Below are 10000 nucleotides of genomic sequence, written 5' to 3' on the forward strand. Positions count from 1 at the left end.
CCTGGAGGTCAGTGTTTCTAAAAACTGGGTTTCCGAAATCGTGCTGGAGGTGTTTTGGTCAACCAGGAAAAATGGCATTTACGGAGAGGGTAAAGTATACCCCCCCCCCCCCTCTCGGCTGATTTACCCTCTCCCGTAAACGCGTTTTTTCCTGGTCGACCAAAACACTCATTGACTCCCATTCATTTGACACTTTGTCATTTTTTCAGCACTTTTTTCGCGCATTGGGTACTCCGCCCATTGACTCCCATTCATTTGACACTTTGTCGTTTTTCCAGACCTTTTTTCACGCATTGGGTACTCCGCCCATTCACTCCCATTCATTTGACACTTTGTCGTTTTTTCAGCACTTTTTTCGCGCATTGGGTACTCCGCCCCATTCACTCCCATTCATTTCACACTTAGAAAAATCATCCGAGCGGCTCTCCACGCATTTTATAGCCGCTTTGGGGCTCCAGCCGCCTCGGCCTTCATTTCTGACTAGGCTCGTGTGGACTTTGTCGTTTTTTCAGCACTTTTTTTGCGCATTGGGTACTCCGCCCCATTCACTCCCATTCATTTGACACTTTGTCGTTTTTTCAGCACTTTTTTTACACATTGGGTACTCTGCCCCATTCACTCCCATTCATTTGACACTTTGTCGTTTTTTCAGCACTTTTTTGGCGCATTGGGTACTCCGCCCCATTCACTCCCATTCATTTGACACTTTGAAAAATCATCCGAGCGGCTCTCCACGCGTTTTATAGCCGCTTTGGGGCTCCAGCCGCCTCGGACTGCATTTCTGACTAGGCTCGTGTGGACTTTGTCGTTTTTTCAGCACTTTTTTTACACATTGGGTACTCTGCCCCATTCACTCCCATTCATTTGACACTTTGAAAAATCATCCGAGCGGCTCTCCACGCGTTTTATAGCCGCTTTGGGGCTCCAGCCGCCTCGGACTGCATTTCTGACTAGGCTCGTGTGGACTTTGTCGTTTTTTCAGCACTTTTTTTACACATTGGGTACTCTGCCCCATTCACTCCCATTCATTTGACACTTTGAAAAATCATCCGAGCGGCTCTCCACGCGTTTTATAGCCGCTTTCAGACTCCTGCCGCCTCGCCTGCACTTCCGCCTCGGTCCGTTAGGATTTAGGCCTTTTTTCAGCACTTTTTCTCCGTTTCTCCGGGGCGACAGCGGCTCTCCACGCATTTTATAGCCGTTTTCAGACTCCTGCCGCCTCGCCTGCACTTCCGCCTCGGTCCGTTAGGATTTAGGCCTTTTTTCAGCACTTTTTCTCCGTTCCTCCGGGGCGACAGCGGCTCTCCACGCTTTTTATAGCGGTTTTCAGACTCCTGCCGCCTCGCCTGCACTTCCGCCTAGGTCCGTTAGGATTTAGGCCTTTTTTCAGCACTTTTTCTCCGTTTCTCCGGGGCGACAGCGGCTCTCCACGCTTTTTATAGCGGTTTTCAGACTCCTGCCGCCTCGCCTGCACTTCCGCCTAGGTCCGTTAGGATTTAGGCCTTTTTTCAGCACTTTTTCTCCGTTTCTCCGGGGCGACAGCGGCTCTCCACGCTTTTTATAGCGGTTTTCAGACTCCTGCCGCCTCGCCTGCACTTCCGCCTAGGTCCGTTAGGACGTGGGCCTTTTTTCAGCACTTTTTCTCCGTTTCTCCGGGGCGACAGCGGCTCTCCACGCTTTTTATAGCCGCTTTGGGGCTCCAGCCGCCTCGGCCTGCATTTCTGACTAGGCTCGTGTGGACTTTTTCAGCACTTTTTTTGTGCATTGGGTACTCTCGCCCATTGACTCCCATTCATTTGACACTTTGTCATATTTTCAGCACTTTTTTTGTGCATTGGGTACTCTCGCCCATTGACTCCCATTCATTTGACACTTTGTCATATTTTCAGCACTTTTTTGGCGCATTGGGTACTCTCGCCCATTGACTTCAATGCATTTACTGCAACTCCTGCCTGTGTCCGCCAGAGGGCGTCTGGCTTAACAGCGGCTCTCCACGCTATTTCTATCCGCTTTGAGGCTCCAGGCAGCTCGGCCTGGGTTTCTGAATTTCTCCCTTGACACTTTGTTACTTTTTCACCTTTTTTCTCATTTCATCCAGGGACACAGCGGCTCTCCACAGACTTTCCCGCGGCCCCTGGGCTCCAGGACCCTAGGCATGGGTTTCTGAATTTCTCCCTTGACACTTTGCCATTTTTTCACCTTTTTCTTCATTTCATCCAGGGACACAGCGGCTCTCCACAGACTTTCCCGCGGCCCCTGGGCTCCAGGCAGCTCGGCCTGAGTTTCTGAATTTCTCCCTTGACACTTTGCCATTTTTTCACCTTTTTTCTCATTTCATCCAGGGACACAGCGGCACTCCACAGACTTTACAGCCGCCCCTGGGCTCCAGGCAGCTCGGCATGGGTTTCTGCCTAGCTCCCTTGACACTTTGCCATTTTTTCACCTTTTTTCTCATTTCATCCAGGGCAACAGCGGCTCTCACAGACTTTAGAACCGCCCCTGGGCTCCAGGACCCTAGGCATGGGTTTCTGCCTAGCTCCCTTGACACTTTGCCATTTTTTCACCTTTTTTCTCATTTCATCCAGGGACACAGCGGCTCTCCACAGACTTTCCCGCGGCCCCTGGGCTCCAGGACCCTAGGCATGGGTTTCTGCCTAGCTCCCTTGACACTTTGTTACTTTTTCACCCTTTTTCTCATTTCATCCAGGGACACAGCGGCTCTCCACAGACTTTGCATCCGCCCCTGGGCTCCAGGCAGCTCGGCCTGAGTTTCTGAATTTCTCCCTTGACACTTTGCCATTTTTTCACCTTTTTTCTCATTTCATCCAGGGACACAGCGGCTCTCCACAGACTTTCCCGCGGCCCCTGGGCTCCAGGCAGCTCGGCCTGAGTTTCTGAATTTCTCCCTTGACACTTTGCCATTTTTCCACCCTTTTTCTCATTTCATCCAGGGACACAGCGGCTCTCCACAGACTTTCCCGCGGCCCCTGGGCTCCAGGACCCTAGGCATGGGTTTCTGCCTAGCTCCCTTGACACTTTGTTACTTTTTCACCCTTTTTCTCATTTCATCCAGGGACACAGCGGCTCTCCACAGACTTTGCATCCGCCCCTGGGCTCCAGGCAGCTCGGCCTGAGTTTCTGAATTTCTCCCTTGACACTTTGCCATTTTTTCACCTTTTTTCTCATTTCATCCAGGGACACAGCGGCTCTCCACAGACTTTCCCGCGGCCCCTGGGCTCCAGGCAGCTCGGCCTGAGTTTCTGAATTTCTCCCTTGACACTTTGCCATTTTTCCACCCTTTTTCTCATTTCATCCAGGGACACAGCGGCTCTCCACAGACTTTACAGCCGCCCCTGGGCTCCAGGACCCTAGGCATGGGTTTCTGAATTTCTCCCTTGACACTTTGCCATTTTTTCACCTTTTTTCTCATTTCATCCAGGGACACAGCGGCACTCCACAGACTTTGCAGCCGCCCCTGGGCTCCAGGCAGCTCGGCCTGAGTTTCTGAATTTCTCCCTTGACACTTTGCCATTTTTCCACCCTTTTTCTCATTTCATCCAGGGACACAGCGGCACTCCACAGACTTTGCAGCCGCCCCTGGGCTCCAGGCAGCTCGGCCTGAGTTTCTGAATTTCTCCCTTGACACTTTGCCATTTTTCCACCTTTTTTCTCATTTCATCCAGGGACACAGCGGCACTCCACAGACTTTACAGCCGCCCCTGGGCTCCAGGCAGCTCGGCCTGAGTTTCTGAATTTCTCCCTTGACACTTTGCCATTTTTTCACCTTTTTTCTCATTTCATCCAGGGACACAGCGGCACTCCACAGACTTTACAGCCGCCCCTGGGCTCCAGGCAGCTCGGCCTGAGTTTCTGAATTTCTCCCTTGACACTTTGCCATTTTTTCACCTTTTTTCTCATTTCATCCAGGGACACAGCGGCACTCCACAGACTTTCCCGCGGCCCCTGGGCTCCAGGACCCTAGGCATGGGTTTCTGCCTAGCTCCCTTGACACTTTGCCATTTTTTCACCCTTTTTCTCAATTCATCCAGGGACACAGCGGCTCTCACAGACTTTAGAACCGCCCCTGGGCTCCAGGACCCTAGGCATGGGTTTCTGCCTAGCTCCCTTGACACTTTGCCATTTTTTCACCTTTTTTCTCATTTCATCCAGGGACACAGCGGCTCTCCACAGACTTTGCAGCCGCCCCTGGGCTCCAGGCAGCTCGGCCTGGGTTTCTGAATTTCTCCCTTGACACTTTGCCATTTTTTCACCTTTTTTCTCATTTCATCCAGGGACACAGCGGCTCTCCACAGACTTTGCAGCCGCCCCTGGGCTCCAGGCAGCTCGGCCTGGGTTTCTGAATTTCTCCCTTGACACTTTGCCATTTTTTCACCCTTTTTCTCATTTCATCCAGGGACACAGCGGCACTCCACAGACTTTACAGCCGCCCCTGGGCTCCAGGCAGCTCGGCATGGGTTTCTGCCTAGCTCCCTTGACACTTTGCCATTTTTCCACCCTTTTTCTCATTTCATCCAGGGACACAGCGGCTCTCCACAGACTTTCCCGCGGCCCCTGGGCTCCAGGCAGCTCGGCCTGAGTTTCTGAATTTCTCCCTTGACACTTTGCCATTTTTTCACCTTTTTTCTCATTTCATCCAGGGACACAGCGGCACTCCACAGACTTTACAGCCGCCCCTGGGCTCCAGGCAGCTCGGCATGGGTTTCTGCCTAGCTCCCTTGACACTTTGCCATTTTTTCACCTTTTTTCTCATTTCATCCAGGGCAACAGCGGCTCTCACAGACTTTAGAACCGCCCCTGGGCTCCAGGACCCTAGGCATGGGTTTCTGCCTAGCTCCCTTGACACTTTGCCATTTTTTCACCTTTTTTCTCATTTCATCCAGGGACACAGCGGCTCTCCACAGACTTTCCCGCGGCCCCTGGGCTCCAGGACCCTAGGCATGGGTTTCTGCCTAGCTCCCTTGACACTTTGTTACTTTTTCACCCTTTTTCTCATTTCATCCAGGGACACAGCGGCTCTCCACAGACTTTGCATCCGCCCCTGGGCTCCAGGCAGCTCGGCCTGAGTTTCTGAATTTCTCCCTTGACACTTTGCCATTTTTTCACCTTTTTTCTCATTTCATCCAGGGACACAGCGGCTCTCCACAGACTTTCCCGCGGCCCCTGGGCTCCAGGCAGCTCGGCCTGAGTTTCTGAATTTCTCCCTTGACACTTTGCCATTTTTCCACCCTTTTTCTCATTTCATCCAGGGACACAGCGGCTCTCCACAGACTTTACAGCCGCCCCTGGGCTCCAGGACCCTAGGCATGGGTTTCTGAATTTCTCCCTTGACACTTTGCCATTTTTTCACCTTTTTTCTCATTTCATCCAGGGACACAGCGGCACTCCACAGACTTTGCAGCCGCCCCTGGGCTCCAGGCAGCTCGGCATGGGTTTCTGCCTAGCTCCCTTGACACTTTGCCATTTTTCCACCCTTTTTCTCATTTCATCCAGGGACACAGCGGCTCTCCACAGACTTTCCCGCGGCCCCTGGGCTCCAGGCAGCTCGGCCTGAGTTTCTGAATTTCTCCCTTGACACTTTGCCATTTTTTCACCTTTTTTCTCATTTCATCCAGGGACACAGCGGCACTCCACAGACTTTACAGCCGCCCCTGGGCTCCAGGCAGCTCGGCATGGGTTTCTGCCTAGCTCCCTTGACACTTTGCCATTTTTTCACCTTTTTTCTCATTTCATCCAGGGCAACAGCGGCTCTCACAGACTTTAGAACCGCCCCTGGGCTCCAGGACCCTAGGCATGGGTTTCTGCCTAGCTCCCTTGACACTTTGCCATTTTTTCACCTTTTTTCTCATTTCATCCAGGGACACAGCGGCTCTCCACAGACTTTCCCGCGGCCCCTGGGCTCCAGGACCCTAGGCATGGGTTTCTGCCTAGCTCCCTTGACACTTTGTTACTTTTTCACCCTTTTTCTCATTTCATCCAGGGACACAGCGGCTCTCCACAGACTTTGCATCCGCCCCTGGGCTCCAGGCAGCTCGGCCTGAGTTTCTGAATTTCTCCCTTGACACTTTGCCATTTTTTCACCTTTTTTCTCATTTCATCCAGGGACACAGCGGCTCTCCACAGACTTTCCCGCGGCCCCTGGGCTCCAGGCAGCTCGGCCTGAGTTTCTGAATTTCTCCCTTGACACTTTGCCATTTTTCCACCCTTTTTCTCATTTCATCCAGGGACACAGCGGCTCTCCACAGACTTTACAGCCGCCCCTGGGCTCCAGGACCCTAGGCATGGGTTTCTGAATTTCTCCCTTGACACTTTGCCATTTTTTCACCTTTTTTCTCATTTCATCCAGGGACACAGCGGCACTCCACAGACTTTGCAGCCGCCCCTGGGCTCCAGGCAGCTCGGCCTGAGTTTCTGAATTTCTCCCTTGACACTTTGCCATTTTTCCACCCTTTTTCTCATTTCATCCAGGGACACAGCGGCACTCCACAGACTTTGCAGCCGCCCCTGGGCTCCAGGCAGCTCGGCCTGAGTTTCTGAATTTCTCCCTTGACACTTTGCCATTTTTCCACCTTTTTTCTCATTTCATCCAGGGACACAGCGGCACTCCACAGACTTTACAGCCGCCCCTGGGCTCCAGGCAGCTCGGCCTGAGTTTCTGAATTTCTCCCTTGACACTTTGCCATTTTTTCACCTTTTTTCTCATTTCATCCAGGGACACAGCGGCACTCCACAGACTTTCCCGCGGCCCCTGGGCTCCAGGACCCTAGGCATGGGTTTCTGCCTAGCTCCCTTGACACTTTGCCATTTTTTCACCCTTTTTCTCAATTCATCCAGGGACACAGCGGCTCTCACAGACTTTAGAACCGCCCCTGGGCTCCAGGACCCTAGGCATGGGTTTCTGCCTAGCTCCCTTGACACTTTGCCATTTTTTCACCTTTTTTCTCATTTCATCCAGGGACACAGCGGCTCTCCACAGACTTTCCCGCGGCCCCTGGGCTCCAGGACCCTAGGCATGGGTTTCTGCCTAGCTCCCTTGACACTTTGCCATTTTTTCACCTTTTTTCTCATTTCATCCAGGGACACAGCGGCTCTCCACAGACTTTACAGCCGCCCCTGGGCTCCAGGACCCTAGGCATGGGTTTCTGAATTTCTCCCTTGACACTTTGCCATTTTTTCACCTTTTTTCTCATTTCATCCAGGGACACAGCGGCACTCCACAGACTTTGCAGCCGCCCCTGGGCTCCAGGCAGCTCGGCCTGAGTTTCTGAATTTCTCCCTTGACACTTTGCCATTTTTCCACCCTTTTTCTCATTTCATCCAGGGACACAGCGGCACTCCACAGACTTTGCAGCCGCCCCTGGGCTCCAGGCAGCTCGGCCTGAGTTTCTGAATTTCTCCCTTGACACTTTGCCATTTTTCCACCTTTTTTCTCATTTCATCCAGGGACACAGCGGCACTCCACAGACTTTACAGCCGCCCCTGGGCTCCAGGCAGCTCGGCCTGAGTTTCTGAATTTCTCCCTTGACACTTTGCCATTTTTTCACCTTTTTTCTCATTTCATCCAGGGACACAGCGGCACTCCACAGACTTTACAGCCGCCCCTGGGCTCCAGGCAGCTCGGCCTGAGTTTCTGAATTTCTCCCTTGACACTTTGCCATTTTTTCACCTTTTTTCTCATTTCATCCAGGGACACAGCGGCACTCCACAGACTTTCCCGCGGCCCCTGGGCTCCAGGACCCTAGGCATGGGTTTCTGCCTAGCTCCCTTGACACTTTGCCATTTTTTCACCCTTTTTCTCAATTCATCCAGGGACACAGCGGCTCTCACAGACTTTAGAACCGCCCCTGGGCTCCAGGACCCTAGGCATGGGTTTCTGCCTAGCTCCCTTGACACTTTGCCATTTTTTCACCTTTTTTCTCATTTCATCCAGGGACACAGCGGCTCTCCACAGACTTTGCAGCCGCCCCTGGGCTCCAGGCAGCTCGGCCTGGGTTTCTGAATTTCTCCCTTGACACTTTGCCATTTTTTCACCTTTTTTCTCATTTCATCCAGGGACACAGCGGCTCTCCACAGACTTTGCAGCCGCCCCTGGGCTCCAGGCAGCTCGGCCTGGGTTTCTGAATTTCTCCCTTGACACTTTGCCATTTTTTCACCCTTTTTCTCATTTCATCCAGGGACACAGCGGCACTCCACAGACTTTACAGCCGCCCCTGGGCTCCAGGCAGCTCGGCATGGGTTTCTGCCTAGCTCCCTTGACACTTTGCCATTTTTCCACCCTTTTTCTCATTTCATCCAGGGACACAGCGGCTCTCCACAGACTTTCCCGCGGCCCCTGGGCTCCAGGCAGCTCGGCCTGAGTTTCTGAATTTCTCCCTTGACACTTTGCCATTTTTTCACCTTTTTTCTCATTTCATCCAGGGACACAGCGGCACTCCACAGACTTTACAGCCGCCCCTGGGCTCCAGGCAGCTCGGCATGGGTTTCTGCCTAGCTCCCTTGACACTTTGCCATTTTTTCACCTTTTTTCTCATTTCATCCAGGGCAACAGCGGCTCTCACAGACTTTAGAACCGCCCCTGGGCTCCAGGACCCTAGGCATGGGTTTCTGCCTAGCTCCCTTGACACTTTGCCATTTTTTCACCTTTTTTCTCATTTCATCCAGGGACACAGCGGCTCTCCACAGACTTTCCCGCGGCCCCTGGGCTCCAGGACCCTAGGCATGGGTTTCTGCCTAGCTCCCTTGACACTTTGTTACTTTTTCACCCTTTTTCTCATTTCATCCAGGGACACAGCGGCTCTCCACAGACTTTGCATCCGCCCCTGGGCTCCAGGCAGCTCGGCCTGAGTTTCTGAATTTCTCCCTTGACACTTTGCCATTTTTCCACCCTTTTTCTCATTTCATCCAGGGACACAGCGGCACTCCACAGACTTTGCAGCCGCCCCTGGGCTCCAGGCAGCTCGGCCTGAGTTTCTGAATTTCTCCCTTGACACTTTGCCATTTTTCCACCTTTTTTCTCATTTCATCCAGGGACACAGCGGCACTCCACAGACTTTACAGCCGCCCCTGGGCTCCAGGCAGCTCGGCCTGAGTTTCTGAATTTCTCCCTTGACACTTTGCCATTTTTTCACCTTTTTTCTCATTTCATCCAGGGACACAGCGGCACTCCACAGACTTTCCCGCGGCCCCTGGGCTCCAGGACCCTAGGCATGGGTTTCTGCCTAGCTCCCTTGACACTTTGCCATTTTTTCACCTTTTTTCTCATTTCATCCAGGGACACAGCGGCTCTCCACAGACTTTCCCGCGGCCCCTGGGCTCCAGGCAGCTCGGCCTGAGTTTCTGAATTTCTCCCTTGACACTTTGCCATTTTTTCACCTTTTTTCTCATTTCATCCAGGGACACAGCGGCACTCCACAGACTTTACAGCCGCCCCTGGGCTCCAGGCAGCTCGGCCTGAGTTTCTGAATTTCTCCCTTGACACTTTGCCATTTTTTCACCTTTTTTCTCATTTCATCCAGGGACACAGCGGCACTCCACAGACTTTACAGCCGCCCCTGGGCTCCAGGCAGCTCGGCCTGAGTTTCTGAATTTCTCCCTTGACACTTTGCCATTTTTTCACCTTTTTTCTCATTTCATCCAGGGACACAGCGGCACTCCACAGACTTTCCCGCGGCCCCTGGGCTCCAGGACCCTAGGCATGGGTTTCTGCCTAGCTCCCTTGACACTTTGCCATTTTTTCACCCTTTTTCTCAATTCATCCAGGGACACAGCGGCTCTCACAGACTTTAGAACCGCCCCTGGGCTCCAGGACCCTAGGCATGGGTTTCTGCCTAGCTCCCTTGACACTTTGCCATTTTTTCACCTTTTTTCTCATTTCATCCAGGGACACAGCGGCTCTCCACAGACTTTGCAGCCGCCCCTGGGCTCCAGGCAGCTCGGCCTGGGTTTCTGAATTTCTCCCTTGACACTTTGCCATTTTTTCACC

This window comes from Dunckerocampus dactyliophorus, unplaced genomic scaffold (genome assembly GCF_027744805.1).
Source record: "Dunckerocampus dactyliophorus isolate RoL2022-P2 unplaced genomic scaffold, RoL_Ddac_1.1 HiC_scaffold_29, whole genome shotgun sequence".
NCBI lineage: Eukaryota > Metazoa > Chordata > Actinopteri > Syngnathiformes > Syngnathidae > Dunckerocampus > Dunckerocampus dactyliophorus.